Raw genomic sequence first — 20,759 nt, forward strand, 5'->3', positions numbered from 1 at the left:
AAATAATAATCAAAGCCCCATATTGTTTTAATGATCACAAAGAACCATCAGAAATAGAGATAGATAGAGATAGATAGAAATAGAGAGATAGAGATAGATAGAGAGATGGAGAGATAGAAAGAGATGGAGAGAGGTAGATAGAGATACGTAGAGAGATGGAGAGATAGAAAGAGATGGAGAGAGGTAGATAGAGATAGGTAGAGATAGATAGAGATAGATAGAGAGATGGAGAGATAGAAAGAGATGGAGAGAGGTAGATAGAGATAGGTAGAGATAGATAGAGATAGAAAGGGAGATGGAGAGATAGAAAGAGATGGAGAGAGGTAGATAGAGATAGATAGAGATAGATAGAGATAGAAAGAGAGATAGAGAGAGATAGATAGAGATAGATAGAAATAGAGAGATAGAGAGAGATAGATAGAGATAGATAGAAATAGAGAGATAGAGATAGATAATGATAGAAAGAGAGATAGAGAGAGATAGATAGAGATAGATAGAAATAGAGAGATAGAGAAAGATAGAGATAGAAAGAGATAGATAGAGGTAGATAGAGATAGATAGAGATAGATAGGGATAGATAGAGATAGAAAGAGATAGAAGGAGATATATAGAGATAGATGGAGATAGATAGAAATAGATAGAGATAGATAGAGATAGATAGAGATAGATAGAGATAGATAGCGATAGATAGAGATAGATAGAGATAGATAGAGATAGATAGAGATAGATAGCGATAGATAGAGAGATGGAGAGATAGAAAGAGATGGAGAGAGGTAGATAGAGATACGTAGAGATAGATAGAGATAGAAAGAGAGATAGAGAGAGATAGATAGAGATAGATAGAGAGATGGAGATATAGAAAGAGATGGAGAGAGGTAGATAGAGATAGGTAGAGATAGATAGAGAAAGATAGAGATAGATAGGTATAGATAGAGATAGATAGAGATAGAAGGAGGTAGATAGATATAGATGGAGATAGATAGAAATAGATAGAGATAGATAGAGATAGATAGCGATGGATAGAGATAGATAGAAATAGATGGAGAGATAGAAAGAGATTGATAGAGGTTGACAGAGATAGATAGAGATGGATAGAGATAGATAGGGATAGATAGAGATAGATAGAGGTAGATGGAGATAGATAGAGATAGATAGAGATAGATAGAGACAGATAGAGAGATGGAGAGATGGACAGATAGAGACAGATAGAGAGATAGATGGAGGTAGATAGAGATAGATAGAGAGATAGAGAGAGATAGAAAGAGATAGATAGAGAGATAGGGAGAGATAGAAAGAGATAGATAGAGATAGATAGAGATAGATAAAAGTAGATAGAGATAGATAGCGATAGAAAGAGATAGATAGAGATAGATAGAGAGATGGAGAGATGGATAGATAGAGATAGATAAAAGTAGATAGAGATAGATAGCGATAGAAAGAGATAGATAGAGATAGATAGAGAGATGGAGAGATGGATAGATAGAGATAGATAAAAGTAGATAGAGATAGATAGCGATAGAAAGAGATAGATAGAGATAGATAGAGAGATGGAGAGATGGATAGATAGAGATAGATAGAGAGATAGAAAGAGATAGATAGAGGTAGATAGAGATAGATAGAGATAGATAGAGATAGATAGAAATAGATAGAGATAGATAGCGATAGATAGAGATAGATAGAGACAGATAGAGAGATGGAGAGATGGACAGATAGAGACAGATAGAGAGATAGAAAGAGATAGATGGAGGTAGATAGAGATAGATAGAGAGATAGAGAGAGATAGAAAGAGATAGATAGAGATAGATAGAGATAGATAGAAATAGATAGAGATAGGTAGAAATAGAGAGATAGAGATAGAAAGAGAGATAGAGGGAGATAGATAGAGATTGGTGGAGATAGAAAGAGAGATAGAAAGAGATAGATAGAGATAGATAGAGACAGATGAAGAGATAGAAAGAGATAGATAGAGGTAGATAGAGATAGATAGAGATAGATAGAGATAGATAGAAATAGAGAGATAGAGATAGATAGAGATAGAAAAAGAGATAGATAGAGATTGATAGAGATGGAAAGAGAGATAGAGAGATAGAAAGAGATAGATAGCGATAGATAGAGATAGACAGAGATAGATAGAGACAGATAGAGATAGATAGAGATAGATAGAGATAGAAAGAAATAGAAAGAGATAGATAGAAATAGAGAGATAGAGATAGATAGGGATAGAAAGAGAGATAGAGAGAGAAAGATAGAGATAAATAGAGATAGATAGGGATAGATAGAGATAGATAGAGATAGATAAAACTACTAAATCAGTAGAGAGGGGGTAAATGATAGACCCATAAATGGCCTTCGGGTGTTCTATCGCTTCACCTTAAATTTAAATTGAGCTAGAAATAAAATATATGAAAATACTTTAAAGCTACATACATCCCGGACAATGTAATTATTTCTTTTATGGTGGCTTTTGGCACCGCGTAATTTTCATAAATTTTGGCTAACAAAAATATTGCCACATTAAAGCAGTCGACAGTGGGGTCAACACTTAAGCACTACAATATTGAATCATTAAGGTCAACTAAAGGCTCAGTATTACAGCAGCAATTGTTTCAGCAACAGCAGTTATAAATGACACATGTCCACCCTCCTGTAGCTCGCGGAAGTCACATTTTATTGCATGAAATATAAAAATGCAAACAATCGAAGTAGTGAGCCGAGACGTAGCCTGAAAATTGGTTTATAATATTTCCAGGCTCCATGCTGCCCGGTAAGCGCTGCAAACATTTAAAATCGATGCGCAATAAAAATTCAAATTTCGAATTTTTACAAATGCTACAAAGATTTTTATACGGATTTGTCTGTCGTGGCTATCTCTGCTGTGATAGGCGTAAGGCGTTAAGCTTTAAATCTTCAGCAACAACTGTGGTATTGCCGTTAAGCGCGTTTAATATAATTTAATATTACTGACGCAATACTGAAGGATATCGCTAAGACGCTATACAAATTCGTTTCAACATGCGACAATTCCACCGGCACAATATTGCCAATCGGCCAAGTGCTGCCAAATTACTGCGAAATTGTGCGGTGTTTTTGGTCATAAATTATGGCAGTTTTGTCATTTATTCGCATAAATTGCAGCGGACGCTGAAAACTTACAAGAAAATAAATAAAAAATGAAACGGGAGAGCACATACATTCGTACGAAGATAGATTGTATTCACCGCAAAAGGTCCTCCAAATCACTCGCGTGCACAGTTGGTGCTGCCATTTGGCAATAATTGCTTAATGCCTTCCACAGGCGCATATTACAACCACAAATGTAAACCAACGTTTTTTTTTTTTGACTCTGTGGAGAGAAATATTTATTGTATTTTTGGGTGTTGTCTTTTTTTTTACTGATATGACACCTCGCATTTTAATTTGCATACACCAAGAGATTTAGGACACTGATAACCTCCGGAAGGAACGCCGAGATCCTGAAGCTAACCCTCACAGCGTCAACAACACCAGCCGCAGTTTCTAAAAGACATGGATAGCCGACAAAGCAATCCATTAACGAAAAAATAAAACTCAGTCCGTTTCTTGCAGCGACTGCGGTTCAAATACAACTAGGATTAGACTCAATCAACTATAATTCTTCTAAACTCAGTTTGTAGAAACACAAATCACTAGAAAGGACAACAATCGAGAAGCTGCGTCAGCTAACTGATAACGACCATGTCTTATCGGTGACTTTAATGCAAAGACAAGCTAAGGTACGGACGATACTATTGTTGGCAAATTTGGCCTATGCGAAAGAAATGAAAGAGGTGATCGTTTGGCTGAATTCTGTAGAAATAATAAGTTGATTATTTCCAATACATTCTTTAAACTGCCAAAACGAAGACTTTATACCTGGAAGTCACCAGTCGATATAGCAAACAGGGTCATTCGTAACCAAATCGACTTTATAACAATAAGTGAAAGATATAAGAACTCAATAAAATTCGCAAAAACCTTTCCCGGTGCGGATGTTCCATCTGATCACAACTTGCTAGCTGTTAAAATCAACATTAAATTCAAAGCGACAAGCTCAGCTCAACCGAGGAGTAAACTCAATGTACAGAAATTAAAAAGCTCAGATTTGAGGATGCGAGTTGAAAATGAAATTGAAACAAGATTATTAAGTTTACAACCCGATGACATGTCCATTGAAGCAATATCTAAGACAATTAAAAACACAATAATGGAAGGAGGAAATAATGAAGTGGGTTTGGCCAGATCTAGGAGGAAAGAAATGGACGAAAGAAGTCACTATTAAAATAAAGATATTCGCAAATATAAGGATATACACAGATCTATACGTGTTCTTATTAGAACAGCAAAAGAAGAGTTTCACAAAAAGGAATGTGAGGAGGTAGCGGGGTATTAAAGAAGATACGATGTATTTAACTTACACAGGAAAATTGGAAATATGACGACATCTAATAGAAGAAAGAGAAGCACACTTATGAATAACGAAGGTAAATATATAACAGAAAAACACGAAACATTTCGCATATGGGAAAACTATATCCAAAATTTATTTGCGAGCAACCGATCATCCGTGACACCTGATCTAAGATCGGTCATCACCTAGAAGAAGAAGAAGAAGATTCAATTCATTGAGGAAAACCTAGTCCAATAATAAGATAAGATAAAATAGCTGGGAATCCTCCACAAAAAAAAGACGCAGCCAGAATCAGTCGAGGCGGTATTACCTAGAACCCTTAACAGGTTAGGTTTTAGTAAAGCCGAATTGTGGAACAGATAATCTGTTAGGTTCATCCAGCGATTATGTGATTATTTTTCTTATTAACAAAGTAATTGAGTCAAAAACAGGCTTAATAATCTCGTGGTGTAGCACTAAGTAAACATTGTTTGCTAAAGATTTATATTAAATAATTAAATAAATAATTTCTAAGCAATGTTTGGATATATGTTAGAATAGAATAAAAATAAATTGCGTACCGTCTCATAACGGAGCGGAGCACTACGAACATAGTTGATCTTTTATTCTGCTTGTTTGGATATAAGTCTTTGCATAACTATTTGCCACAACACATAATAAAAATATCATCTTGGTTGATAAATTAGTTGACAGGTATTTAAGTGCCTATTTAAGATAAATACTCTTTGTAAATAGGGTATAGTCATCCATTCTAGGAAAGAAATAGCGAACCTTTATAAACCAATTCTTGGGACCTTTCATGTCAGTTGGTTACGTCCAGATGATGTATGAGGACTGATAATGATAAAAACAAAATTTTCTCTCTTAGAATCAATGCTTTCACAGCCTCTTAGGTCCTTATTAGCTACACCACATAAGAACATTTTGAAGTTACTTTCGGTTGTGAGAACAGAGTATGCAGTAGATGCCCTAAGTGTCATAAATTTTAAGTTTCTGTGCTAAATTTGGCACAGATTTGCAAATTCCCAACAGATTGGGTCGAAATTTGGTAAATGTGCACTCACGACTGGAAAGGACGACGCAGTGTTCGTATGTCAGAAAAATCTCATGAAACGCACCTGATGAATGTCAAAAGAAAAAATTATAGCGCACACACACGTTCAACCGTCAGAACGACAATAAAATAAATAAATATGTTTAGAATTTTTTCAATTTATTTTTGGGAAGCGGAAATGCGATTGAGGTCAATTGCAGATGTGTGGAAACGCTGGCGTGTGCTGGGTAAGGCCCTTGCCTGTGCCACCCATTCTGTTTGCATTTGTTGCCACTTCGAACCATCTCAGAAGCAACTAAATTCGTTCGGCATGCCACCAAGCAAGCTTCCGTCTCATCAACCGCCCGCTTTGAGCTGCTGAGATTGGCGCCATGTGTCACATTTTAGAAAACTTTTTGTTATTCCTGTCAAATTTGTTTATTTTGTTTAATTGATTTTACTTTTTCATTTTCATTTTTTTTTGTTTTTGTGAGAATTTTTAAATTTATTTTTTAATTTTGAACTTTTATTGAGAGTTTTACAGCAGATCGCAGTCCGCTTTTGTCGTCAATTAAAAAATATCACTATGAGAATTCTAATGGCTCCTGCCACTTCTCCGAATAAACCTTCGATTGGAGTTTGGGTTGGATTTTTAAAAAACTTACAAATATTTCTTACAAATTTGAATTTCTTTTATATTTTTATTGTTTTTTTTACTTGGTAAATTCTACGCTTTTCTATAAATTTTATATCAGCAAATGGCACTGCAAAGAAGGAAAAAAATCTATAAACCATAAATTTGGATTATTTTATCCCGTAGGACATTAAGCAAGGATATAATAAATTTATCGCCATTGCAAAGAATGTCGGTTTGCTCTCTATTTGTGTGTGTGGGAATGTGGATGTGATTGTGTCGTTATGTTGGTATGATAAAGTTTTTTCTGTGTGTCTGTGTTTGTGTGTTTGTGTGTTTCTGTGTCACATTTGCATTTGATTTCAGGACTACTAGTTTGCACCCATTTTCAGCTAAACTTTCTACCATTGAAATGTGTACATTTTCCGTTGAAGACTTAAAAGTTGTCAGGTGTGTTTACCTAATTATGATATTTATGGTGTCGTCTTAAACTCAAGAAGAAATGTTTTAGAAACAATTTGAACAATTTGTTTAAAGTCTTGACTGAATCTGGTATTGTTAAATAATAGCGAGTTTAATAGTAAGAAGTATATAAAATATATTTGGATTGAATAGAATATCTGAAATTTGAAGTCATTTTCAACGTTTGTCCACTGCACGATGTCGTAAGTAGAACTGATACCAATAATGTATAGAAATTGTGTTTAAAACTGGTGCCGTGGAACTCAGAACAAATCATAAATACTTGCGATTAATAAATGAGGTCAAGCTACCTTCATTGTTCCTGATGTCCGAGTTGAAATACTTCGGATTGATGTTCAACGCCTAAGAGGCAATTCTACATTTCACATTTAAAACTTTTTAAATCTGAAACCATATTTGAAACCAAAAATTTTATATTTACTCGTACGTAACCGTCATTAACTCCTTTTTACCTATGAATACATTAAGAGGTTTTTTCGAACAGTAGTGAAATACAACAACAAAACTTTTTTTTTTTTATATTATTTTAATTAATTGAATTTTTGGCTGAACATACAGCTGTTTCGAGTATTGCCAAATACCCATCATCAGTGGTCTTGGAAATAATTCTTGTATTTAATTATTCGTAAATAATTATTTTGGAGACTGCAAGTACCAGGAATGAATACATTAATAATAAAATGGATAATGTGTAATAAAACGCGGTGGTAAAGCGCAACTCTTAAATATATGAACGCATGGTATAAGGCGCTATGCAACAGGCAGAAGTATAAAGGGCCAATGTGGGATAAGCTAGTAGGAATCCCAACACAAAAACGGATGTACCATATAGTACGAATACCTAAAAAATGAAACACACGTTTTTTGTGTGCTGATTGCTGAACGAAGAATAAGTCAAACGCCTAAAAGATAGTTTAAAAAATATATATTTGGTAAATTACGAAGGATAGCGATATATGCAGTAAAGTTGTTAGGAAAATAAGTACTGTCATGTTAAGACTAATAGGGACTAACCTATTACAGGATTGCATTTCTATTAATGGCTAAATTACATAAAGCTATATCGAATACAATAAAATATAATTTTAAACATACAAAAAAAACTCGTAAGAAAAGCAGATACTTTTCACTACACATGATTACGAGGCATCAGAAGATATCCAGCTGTATTCCCTGAGAATTATCCTTTGAATTTATAAATAGGATACAAATTGATAGTAAACAATTGATTGATTGATGGATTGAGGGGAACGGAGGAGTAATCGGAAAAGATTTAAAGACTTCTAAAAGACTTAAAAATGTGTAAAAACACACTGCTTTGATTCGCATTATGTATTATTGTGAATAAAATATTGATATCAATGATGGTTCTTTAGCATAAATGGAAGTAATACTTTTGTATTTAATTACTTAAACGAAAATTTAAATAATCTTTAGTTTTATATAGTGCTTTCATCCAATAACAAGATAAAGATTGGCTTTCATCCAATTTGTCATAAAGAGAGAATTTACCTTAAATCTTGGGAAGGGATAGTCTATTCTATCTCCTAAAGTACAGCTTGTGACTAATGACTAATGACTAATTCTCTAAATTGTATTGAATTGACAATAATTTACAGAAACTGTTTCGCTTTTTTGAATTTCGATAAAAAGAGGTTCCAGAAATTCCTGAGAACTTTAACAAATGCAGTACATCGAGTGAGTCGCGAAAATAAAAACGGGGCAAATCGAATCAAATTGATGAGGAAAAGGATGTTGTATTCTGTACGTGTGTACATATGCGCTTTAGTGTTGGTGGTTAGTTGATGTGTTGGTGGGTGTATTAATGGATGCGAACGATTTTAATTTTTATTGCTTATGAGAAAAACAAACACAATCGCACGTGCACATGTCGAGATTGTCGGATTTAACACCAGAAAAAAATGTTCGAACAAATTTTTAGGAAAACGTGAACCGAAATTTGCTGACAACGAAATGAAACGTAATGAGCCCGATAGGATTTGTTTGAGTAACAGCAACAACAACAACAACAACTGCACTATGAATAGCAACAATAAAAATAACATACAATCACATAATACCAATACCAGCCCCATTGCACAAACACGGGTACTAATGGTGACTAACAGACAGACGAACAGAACTACGGATAAACCTACAGACAGACAACCAAATATACCATTTAATACGGGTTTGCGCGGCGGTATATGCGTGTTTGTTGTAATGTATGTGCTGGGGTGCATGTGATATTGTTGGATGAGTGTTTGTTTATTTTACTATGGGAATGTGTGCAAATGTGCTACGATAAAGCACATTCTGCACAGCATGAGCAGCATGAGCAGCGGCAATGGCAGTAAGTGGCATTTGCCACTGCATGCATTGGCAGTGCTCCCAGGAACGTTGACGTTAGGCATGGATTAAACTGAGTGCTTTGGATTAAAAGCACACACAAATACTCACCCAAATTATGCACACCACATACACACACATGCACACATTCGGTTCGGTTCCAATATATACACTTTGGAAATTTTCAATTTCTAGCTGTTTAGATTGTGGGTTATCAGTGTTTTAACAATGACAACAACAGCAACAGCACCAACAACATCAACAACATCAGCAGAACTGTCAAATGGAAAAAATCTAAAGAAGCTCCACATTAGCAAACAAAGTTGGAAATTCGTTGCGTGTTGCCAAGCGAGGTGGCAACTCGTGAAAATTCTCAATTTTGCTCGAATCAAGCGTGACGCTTCTGCGGATGTTCGGATGTGCGATGCGGCGGAATTTGAATTACTGGCAGTAATAAAAATTAAAATTTATTTGGTGATTTTTAAAATAAATTCTGTTGACAATATTGGCAAAATACAATATTTAAATTAAATCCCGAATAAATGAATTCTTCCATTGCTTACTGTCTTTTGCTATCTCTAGGCATATACTCGTACATTTCTGAACTGTGAACTGCGGGCTTCGGGCTGCGGGCGTGTACTCACATTATTAAGGAATTAAAAATTTAATTTATTTTATTTTAATTATGCCGCATCGAACAACTTTTGTTGGAATATTTTAATTTCGTGCAAACGAACTGTTGGAACGCACCGCATTGTTTCAGTTCATTAAATTCGACAGTCCATAGATTGCTTTAAAGACTTGCACAATAAAAGAACATCTGTCTTGACATTGATTCTCACTCAGTTGAACAAAAATGGATTTTTTAATATAAATTATTTAATGTTATTTGTTCTAATTTCATGTGGTTTAAAATTATTTTCGATCAAATGACAAACAAATTTAAATATGAATCAACCCACCTTAACTTCCCGAAAGCATTTGAACTCAGGGCCATTCTAATCTATAACACCGTTAAAATTGTTAAAATATTTTTTTACAAGTTCTAAGTCAGTATGGCAGTTTTTATATAAAAATAACTCGAATACCTAACTAAATTGTAAAAACAAAATAAGTACTATGGTAGTTTTAATAGACATATATACAAATTGAAACAGAGTCTGTACCTCTACATATAGCTCTACCTTTACGAAAAAGTTCAAATAAAGATAATGATGGAAATATGGCTATAAATAAAGAAACCTAGCTAGATGGTAACACTCGACAAAGGGTACAAATGGGTACAACTAGAGTGGCTTTTTATTTTAAGAGATACCAAGCACCACCTAGGTGAGGTACAGATAGTTTTGATCATATGCTAACTGCAATAGTTGTTGATCTAAGAATCAAAGGTTTTTGATTTTTGTTACCGGAATTTTAATCATCGATCAGTAATTCTGGGCAGCGCATACACCAATCCAAGAGGACCACTACTATAATAAACATTTTCTGCAATAGAAGTTGTATTGCTAAATACTCCCGGAATTCAAACGTTCAACTGCATCAGAAGTATGTCAATTTTCTTTACGGTATCGCAAATCGGTCAATAGCAAACCACACAAAACGAAGTGTAAAAGAATTTATCTATAAACAATATCTATTGGGTGTAATACTGGAAGTATACACCGCAACAGAAACAAAATAAAAAGGAGGAGGTACGATAGAAAAATAGAAAATATCGGCTTATAATCCTAAAGCTCTCTTTATAGTGTATGGTGAAACATATTGCTATTGAAATCTAAATTGCAAGCACAAAGAGCGAGACAATGTACGAATCTTAATAAGCTAAAAGTAGAGTAACGTTTTCGACAATAAGGTCGGAAAGAGACAAATGAATGGAGCAAAATGCGATGCTTACAGCGAATTCCAGACAGTTTTAACGACGATCACTGGAGGGTATAATAAACCGACGCTTTGAACAAAAATTTCATCAAATTATGGCTGACTTATTGTCAGCTATATGGCGACATGTCAATAAAAACTAATACAGAAGCAGAAAATTTAAATAATATTGCATTTTACAACTATTGGTTCCATACAATATATTAAAATAAACAATATTTAAAACAATATATTCAAATAAAATGATAAAAACCTCACTCATAAGTGTGCTGTATTTACGTTTACTTTTGGAACCACAAAATATATAAACCTACAGGAATCAAGAGCAAAACTAGAAAATACCATGCTTAATATTTATAAATCTGTATTTACCGAAATTAAAAAACGATAGTACAAGAACCGCATTGAAGTGAAAATGTTAGACTGATGAGGATGGTGGACTTGTGAAATTACTGTGAGGTTATTACGTATAAACTCTATGAACACGGAATCACAAAATTTGTTCTATATCTAAGTTCAATAAGTACAATGGTGTCAATGAATTTAAACTCTAGAAGAGGGTCATGTAGCCGAAAGCAGATACTCGTTGATCCAATTGAATTAAGTCTTGACTTAAGTGAGGGAATTGAAAAAGTACTTGCTTACGCTTATAAATTATTAGGTCATGAAGGACTTTGAGGTAAAATATGCAGAATTTTACTATTTGAGTAGGATTGATTGCTGAGCTTATTTTAACCGAATTATTTTTATTTGAAAATTCCGGAAATTTATTCTTATTTAAATATCAATTGCATTAAAAAAATTATGAGGCATCGAAACCAATTGGTAGGTAGAAATCAAATGATTGAAAATACGACATAAATGAAATAATTAAAAAAAATTTTTTTTTATTTGGTATTAATAATAATAAATAACAAAGTAACAAAACAAACTGCAAGTATTAAAAAGTTTATATGCCAAAGCAAATATTGTTTTTTAATCAGCGTCAATCAGATGTAATTAAAATTCTGCCCAAGGATATCAATGAAATTCCAAAAATAAAACAAAGTTCATGTGAAATCGATTTGAATTATGCATTAAATGAATTTGTCCAAAAAACAATTACTAAAGTAAATATCGAAACACAAAATCAAAAAGTATCCACAAAATTCCAATAACAAATTCCAATAAAAGTTATGCAATAAATGGACCTTGTGGTCACATTTCAAATTATTAGGAACTGCAAAATGGCAAGGATCAAACAAAAATTATATTATAGCAAATTATATTAGATTGAATTAAATTTATTCAAATAAGCTTAAAAAAACAATTTAAAAATATTTTGATTTTAAAAACAAATGATTTTTTTATTAATTAGTTTTAATAGGCGACAATCAAGCATCATCCAAAATTGGACATAGTAAGTTAGTACTTCGATATTTTTATTCTACATTAAAATATGGTTATAGGAGAATAACAGTAGCCAGACTAATGTACTTACTTACTAGAGAGGTGTTTAGGACTTTATGTTATCATTTAAAATTAAAGGGAAGAGAGGTCCAGTAAAGGTGTTTCTATCCTGGCAATAAGTTTTGTATGATCTGTTCTACACTTAATGATCTATACCAGGGCTGTTCAAGCACGGTCCGCAGCCCACATGCGGCCCGCAGCTAATGTTTGTGCGGCCTGCGACACTATTACTCAAATTTTCTTTTGGAGTACTGGTGAAACTACATTATTTTATTTTTAAGGTATATCAAATAATTGAAGTTAAATTATAAAATAATCAAATTTTTATTTTTGTGGAAAACAAATATGAACGTATGTATTTGTTTCTACGGCCGTCCAATATGTGCAGTGATTTGTATAGGCCCGCGATCGCATCTGGTCTAGACAGCCCTGATCCAAACGAATACTGCTTTCAACATTATATTACGGCTCTTCAGATACTTGAAGTGTTAGTCCTGGGATATGTAATATTCTGATAAAAAAATAAAATCAACGTAGGTTTTTTAACTGTGGCAGCACTTTTTTTTTAGGTTGGTATTACTGTCACTAATATCTGCGTCGTTTCATATAAATATTGGCAATAGCTACATGTTCTATAAATAATAAAATGTTAATTTAGCATTTCATACAATATCTGACTTTATTGATCAAAGAAGTTAGATTAAATTTTGTGTGTGTAGTGAAATTCTACTGGAGAAACGTTCATAACGACTATTTCACTGCAACTTATAATAAACACATCAAGGAAAAACTTGATCGATTGACAATTAGAGGCCTTGCTAATACTGTTAACCTTTAATTTGAATTAGTCCTATCTAGTTTGAAGAATTTTGTCATGCCAGAAGAAAATGAAAACTCTTTTGACGCCAATAACACTAAATCAAGTCTATCAGATAATGTTTCTAACTACCAGAAGAACATAAAATACATGATAATTAGAAATGAGACTTGGACCTATACATATGAGTCGAAAACAATTGATCAATTAAGCGTACAATGTATGTACAATGAGCCAAGACTGAAGATTAAAAAAGAGAGGTCATGGTAACAGATGTCTTTGATTGTTGTGGCGTAATATGAATTTCCTCCGCCTGACTGATTAATAATCAAGGAATATAGTAATGGATAAACAATTATTGGTTTTTGAACCACGATAATCTCAAACTGCATTGATTTTTGAGGCCATTTCGCCAAAAAATTCCAAAAAAAGCTTGAGTGTATTGTATCGAGAACAGAGAAGTTTAAAGATGGTGAAATAGATTTAGAAGAAAAATTAAAGATTTTAAAAATTATGAACAAATTCATCTTATTTTTTAATTACGGTGTAACTAATGCTGCTAACACATTGTTTGGAAGTATTATATTTTATGACAAGAAATCAGTCCCTAAAAATTAACATCACATGATCATCGTGATCATCATCGCATGACGAAATTAAAGAAAAGTGCCTACGTAGAATGTTAACTATTTGATATGAAGTCATATGACATGAAGTCAAAGCAAATAAGTACTATTTGGGATTAATCAGGAGCAATAATATCGAGTAAGGTTATCAGATTTATGCTTCACTAAAGGATCAGTAAAATTACTTAGGATTAGTTTAGAGGTTATTGCCTAACAGATAACACGTTCAGTGTGAAATGCGTCTGTTCTTGCACTCCATAGTCAAGGACTCACAACAGCCCTTATTTCATATTCTGAAATATATTATTTCATTCTGAAAGCACGTAAGTAATTTTCTATAATATTTTATAGCACAGATAGGAACAAAGAGAACCGTATATCTGGGCATCCTGTACGTTGTGAAATGTTACTCTATTCTTCAAGTATATTAAAGAAAATTTATAATTTTATGGATATTTTTATATAAAAGACGTACTTTTATATGCCAACATTAAAGAGCATAAATTAGTAACCAATCGTTGCAGTTTAATGACGAAATATCTACTGCTCTACTGCACTCCGCTTGTACAGTGCATGGAAGAGCATAGCAACTGCAATCAAACTCACATGGATGTTGTGGATGGATAGCAGGCTTGTTTGCATGTATTTTGTTTTAATTGTATGTGTTGCATTAGTATTTATTTTCATGTCCGGTGTTGCATTGTGGTTGTGGCTGACAACATTTTCACAAGTGCAAAAATTCCCAAAAAACATTTATGCACATAACGACATCCGCATACGCACGAACTCTGGTTGAAGTCTTGTATCTCATAGATACACAAAGATATATGTAAATAAATAAATATGCAGGCACACACGTTTCAACTGAAAACATTTCCTAAACATAAATTTATTTATAAACGCATCAGCTCTGCCTATGTTTCCGCCCGGAGAAGGGGCCCGTGTCCGGGTGAAACAGCACTGCGAATGCGAAATGTGGAATTGTTTATGCATTTGCATGAGTGTTTTTTTATGCATGCATGATTATTTTTTTAAGTGTAATTTTCTAAAATGTCAACACGGTACACAGAGAAATACAAAAATAATTGTTGTATTCTGCTCCAAACCGATTTTTGTTCTAATTTGTTTGGCTTAGAAATTTCATGTTTGATTTCATTCACAGCATTTGAAATCAAAAAATGGACATTGGAAAATAGAAATTGGAAAATAGAAATGAAAAATAGAAAACTCTTAAAACAAATATTTTCCGTTCTTTTATTTTTGGTAACCAAACAACTCAGAAATTTATTTACTCGAATTTCTGGCTGGCAAATTAAAAATAAATTCTAAAACAGGCACAAAAATTTAAATTAAAAACTTCAGAGTTAGCCGAAGCGAAAATCGAAATCTACTTATGAATGCCACGTGCATCAAATTCTATAGTTCAGTTTCCAAATATTTCAAAATCACATTTCCACTGGTCAAATCAGTACTTCAAAATATAATCCATAAGTCTAATTTCAATTAAACACTTTGAGAATGTATCTTTGAAGTACAACTTTCAATAAATGCATTTAATTTCAAACATTTTAATCTTCTTCCATCAACATTTTTGGATTGTCTGCATCCACTTAGGCATTTCAGTATGACTTGAGAAATCGGAAAATGAATGAGTTTGAAATTTTCTATTAGAATAATTTCATCATATTGAATTTTAATTCATATTCTTATTCAATGCAGGTATTTATATATATAAATATCACAGTTTAACCCAAAAGTAATAATAAAATATTTGTTGCAAATCGTATGTAATACTCGTAGTAAACATATATGTATATATATACATAGTTAATATGGTGTCCAATATCTGCTACTCATAAAGTACTTAAAAGTACACTGTAACATAAAGTAGTATTTATCCCAATCTGCCTGAATTTCGAAATGTTAACTCTATCTAAAATCACATCACTTATGCCATCAGAATTTGATGGAACATAAAGTTTTAGATTAAGTAAGTTTCACACCTTCACACCTCACATGATCGATTGCATTTTGTGGATCGTTTCTGTGATCTCGTGAACGAGCATTAAGATAAATATAGAAAGAATAAAGCATCAGTAACGGAAACTACTTTTAGAAGTTACAAATTCGATATTTGTTCTTGATATATGGATTGTCGTAATATTTGTTATGCATTCAGTCTTATTTTCTATGCAGAATACTGCTTTATGATATAAATGACGGCTTAAAACAGTATAATAGTTTACCTAATACTTCACATGGTTGACTGCTAGGACTAACGCTATGTAAGGCAATGTATTGAGTCATGAGAGTCGTCCTCGCTGTAGGTGCCCAAAATGCAACACATCCTACCATACGATCAAGACCTTTCAAAACATTACAAGAAACTGCAGCTTACTGAAGTGGTAACATAGATGAGAAATATCGGAGAAAAATAGGCTGACGTTTTCTCTTATTCTGAATATAACGATGTAAATAAACTAAACACATGGTGAAATAGATTTGCATTTAATACGGATTCTTTGCGGATATGGTACTTAAGCTATTTCAAATACAGAAACGACCGATCTACTTTGTCCTAGTCGCACGGTTATATTAAATGCTCCGAAGTATATTTTTTAGAATGCCTGTAAATACGTTTTTGAAGAAGTTTCATGACGCATGTGTCAGTAATCTAGAAAGTAATTATTGATAAGATCTGCTGCAACGAATATAATGACTGAATAAATGCAGAATGATACGTATAGCTACAGTGCGAGGACTAACAGCCAACAGCACTTAACAAACGAAGAGACGATTCCTAAAGAAATATTTAACGGTAGTTCCAGTAGGATTTATACGTTCGAATGAAAGCAAGCTTTTTGAGTGTTAAAATTTCTTACTGGTTCAAGCTTCCGACACTTTCACTTTTTTTTAAAAAATAATCCAAAAACAAAGAAACTTTATACTTTATTTTAGTTACATACTTTATAACATATTTCAAAATGGACATTAAAAATGTTTTCTATGTAATGAAACTAGATATATTGATTAGGCGTGCCCTAAATATCGCTGCGATTTATTGATTTTAGTAGAGAATACGAAACCATCTACAAGTTATCAATACTTGATTTCAATACATTCTGTTGAACTTTACAAGTGCTCCTATGACTTTCTCCCCTATTCCATTCAATCTTCTAAATTAAGCTAAGAAGATGAAATTCTATAAAAAGCTTTGAAATACTTTTCTTTTGTATCTCACCTAAAATCGTATAGTATGTATGCCTGCACGCTTCACATTTCCAACCCCTAAGCAACAAGTCTTAATGAGTGTGATGACACTTTTGTGCCTGCTGCTTTCTGTCTGCTGCCTGATGTCTGCTGCCTGCTGCCTGCGACTACTGTTTAGTTTCGTGGAAGAGAACGGTCGATTGTTGCATGCAGTACAAGATGTAAATGTATCTCAGCAACACGTAAGATACCTGCTACATTTGATTGAATACGAGGCCCGTCCGTCTGTTTGAAGCTGTAAAATGCATTCGTTTTAGTTCATCCTCTGTTTTCTGTTTCTAATTAGAAGAGGCGACAATCTAATTTTAGTTTTTCATTGGAAAGACGAAAACTTTCGACGTGAGGTTAATGCATCGCTGCAGCGCCGTGCAATCGCTGTTGTATTAAAATAAACTTTTTTTATGAAGTTTTTTAGCTGACTTTTATTATCTGTTAGACATCGTTTGTATGTGTTTGGCCTGAAAATAATGTAATTGGAAGATGCAATATCTTTTTCCGTGTAAAATTCTCCTAAGTTTAAAATTAATGTTTTGTTGAGATTTTCTTTTATTTTTAATTTTAGTTTATGGGACATTTATGAGTTTGTATATATGTACAGATACATTCCCATATATGTGTTTCTCCGCGCGTATGAAATTATAATGCTGTGCCCATTAAAACGTATAATTGGAAATATAAATCAGGAAAGTATTTCTTCCTGTATTTGCTGAAGTTTCATTATTTTTAGTGATTTTGTTGCCAAGCTGCGCACGAATCCAAAAAAAGCATTGCTCCGCTTTTCAATACTTTTTTTAATTTTTAAACGAAGAGCGAAACTAAAATGTTGAATGTAGGTTTCGTTTCGCGACCTACAGACTTTCTGCTAAGAACCAAACGTATTTCACTTTATTTTAAGCACTGGAATAATTTTAAGGGTTTCTGGTTCTACACCTATACAAAAACGATAATAAAGTTCACTTGGAATACCATCTAACGTAACTTAAATTTTAAGTCCAAAACTGAAGTTAAGCGCATATCTGGAGAAAACAATTATTCACAATTTTATTATAAAATTAATGCAAATCAAATCTAATCATTAAATCTGATTAAAAAACCTATTTGCCATGCAATGTACCTATATACGTATAAGTGGATTCTAACAAAAAACATTTTTCATTACTGACATTTTTCTTCAAGGGTTTGCTGGCTTCAATTGTCATGTACCGAAATTTTATGTGTTTATATTGTCTTAGGTACATGAAAACTTTATGTAGGTTTATCATCACATAAGAACGTTTATGCATATGCAAGCCAGCGTTACTTGACATGTTTTTTTTTTGTTTCTACAAAATCTTCCCAACTTTATCCACGCACCAAATTTTCTTATTCCTTTTAATTTGATGTGAGCACAGCGAATTGGAGCCCTAATATTTTATTGAAATTTGTTAGATTTATAATTAATTATATTATACATATGTATATGCAGAGAATTATGATAAAATGATATATAAAATGATGGTTTAAGAAATATATAGAAAAATAAAAAAATTAAAACTCCAGAAAAATTTCAGTTGGTTGAGGAGCGCTGTCTCTGGGCCTCAAATTTGGCAGGGCACGAGTTCGATTCCTCGTACTTGCAATCTCAAAAAATTATTTACGAATAATTAAATACAAAAATTATTTCCAAGTCCACTGATTATGGATATTTACAAATACTCGAAACAGCTGTATGATCAGCCAAAAATTCAATTAATTAAAACAATAAAGAAAAACCTCTATGAAAAAATTAAATTATTTTTGTAGATATTTGGGTTTGTGGAAATAAATAAGAGGAACTAAATTTTAATAGTAATACTTTACTATAAAGAACCTGAAAAAAAATCTGCAAAGTATTTAATATAAATTTAATATAAATAGATATCATCGTTCTGACGTCCCTTATTATAAACTTTACAGGTAATGTGATTATTATCCATTTAAGAGAGTACAATACACCTATTATTCAATGCTGAAAGTAGAGTAAACAAATGCTCTATATCAACACTTCATTCATTTCTTTTAAATCTAAAAGTTTTTTACGAACTCTTAGAAGATGTTATGCAGATAGAAGAAGAAAATAGTTTGTGTATTTTGACGAAATTTTACACCAAATTATAAATTCAAAACACTTTAAAGTGTGACTGTAAACTTCAAAAATACTGCCTTCCTAAATAATAATAAAATTATTAAACCTAAGCATTATTTAGTTTTAAAAGTCTTAACTCTCTCTAACCACGACTTTTTTGTAATCTATTACAATTAGGAAATTATTGCTCTAGACAGTTCAGCCGATTTCAGTTCATTCGTTCATAGTACCAAGCAATGACATAGAAAGTAATTAAAAGATTCATTATACATTGTGACCGAAAAGTTTCCGGTCATAAATAAATAAAACGCAAAATTCTTAATCTTCATCAATATTTATTTATCTCCTTCAAAATATGCTCCATTAGAAGCGATACACAAATGCCAACGTTTCTTCCAATCATCAAAACATTTTTTATAGGCGCTTTCCGGTATGGCTTTGAGTTCCCTCTGCGAATTCTGTTTTACGTCTTCTATGGATTCAAAACGCGTTCCTCTGAGTGGTAATTTGAGGTTGGGAAACAGGAAAAAGTCACACGGTGCAAGATCAGGTGAATACGGTGGCTGTTCGATGGTATTTATTGAATGTTTGGCCTTAAAATCGTTGATAATGTTGAACAAATTGAGGTGAATCGGAACAAGCCGGGCGTTGACACGTCGCATACACAAATTGTCCACCAAAATCAAACGAGCCATCTCACGACCGATGCCTAGCTCTCGTGCTATCTCTCTAACACTCACATGAGGATTTTTGAACACGATTTCCTTTGCCTTTTCAATGTTTTCGTCGGTGGTAGAGGTCGAAGGTCGTCCAGAACGCGGCATGTCTTCGACGGTCGTACGACAGTCCTGAAAGGCTTTGTACCACTCATAAACTTGAGTTTTCGATAAAACTGATTCCCCATAAGCCTTTTGTAGCATTCGCAACGATTCTGCACACGAAATTTCGTTCGAAAAACAAAATTTGATGCAAACTCTTTGTTCAATATTTTTTTCCATTGTTTTTTTCGCAACGCACTACTGAGGTGAACTGGTTTCAACAGCTGCCGTAAACGAACTGTCCGACAGATCGCGCTCATTTTGGCATAGTAATTAAGGACAGTGCTGCCAAACTACATAAACTTAAAATATCGAAAAATATACAGCGCGCGAATTTTAAATGAGAACCTCCGAAAACCTTTCGGTCACAATGTAGTAACTACTGTAAAACCCGCTTATTGGAATGCGCCAAAAATATAGCATTGGTACAAAAGCATCGCTACCCGTGAGTATACTAATAAGCACATGAGCTGTAGATTTGCTGAAAACCAAATCTAGGCCATAGGGTCCCAGTGACTTTCAAATGGAATTAAAGCTATGAAATATATTTTGAATTTTGAACATTGTATTCCTACAAAACTTTGAACATATATTCTTGTAAAAATATTAAGTATATCTAAATAACAACGAAGTTTTTTTTTGTCAAAGTTCATTCGTAACGCACCCCTATTTATGCTTTCCTGGTTATTCTTTTTTTTTTTGGGGAATCCTTTTTTGGGTAGCGCATATATTTTATGTTTTGCATGCTTTTTTCAATTTCTTTTCAATTTTTTGGCAGTCAACGAAAACCTGATTAATGTGCAATGATTTCATATTTCGCTTAGGGAATATGAAATTAAGAGCGGCAGAAGTTGTTGAACTCTGTTAGC

Source organism: Teleopsis dalmanni, chromosome 2, assembly GCF_002237135.1.
Source record: "Teleopsis dalmanni isolate 2A chromosome 2, ASM223713v2, whole genome shotgun sequence".
In the NCBI taxonomy this organism is placed as follows: domain Eukaryota; kingdom Metazoa; phylum Arthropoda; class Insecta; order Diptera; family Diopsidae; genus Teleopsis; species Teleopsis dalmanni.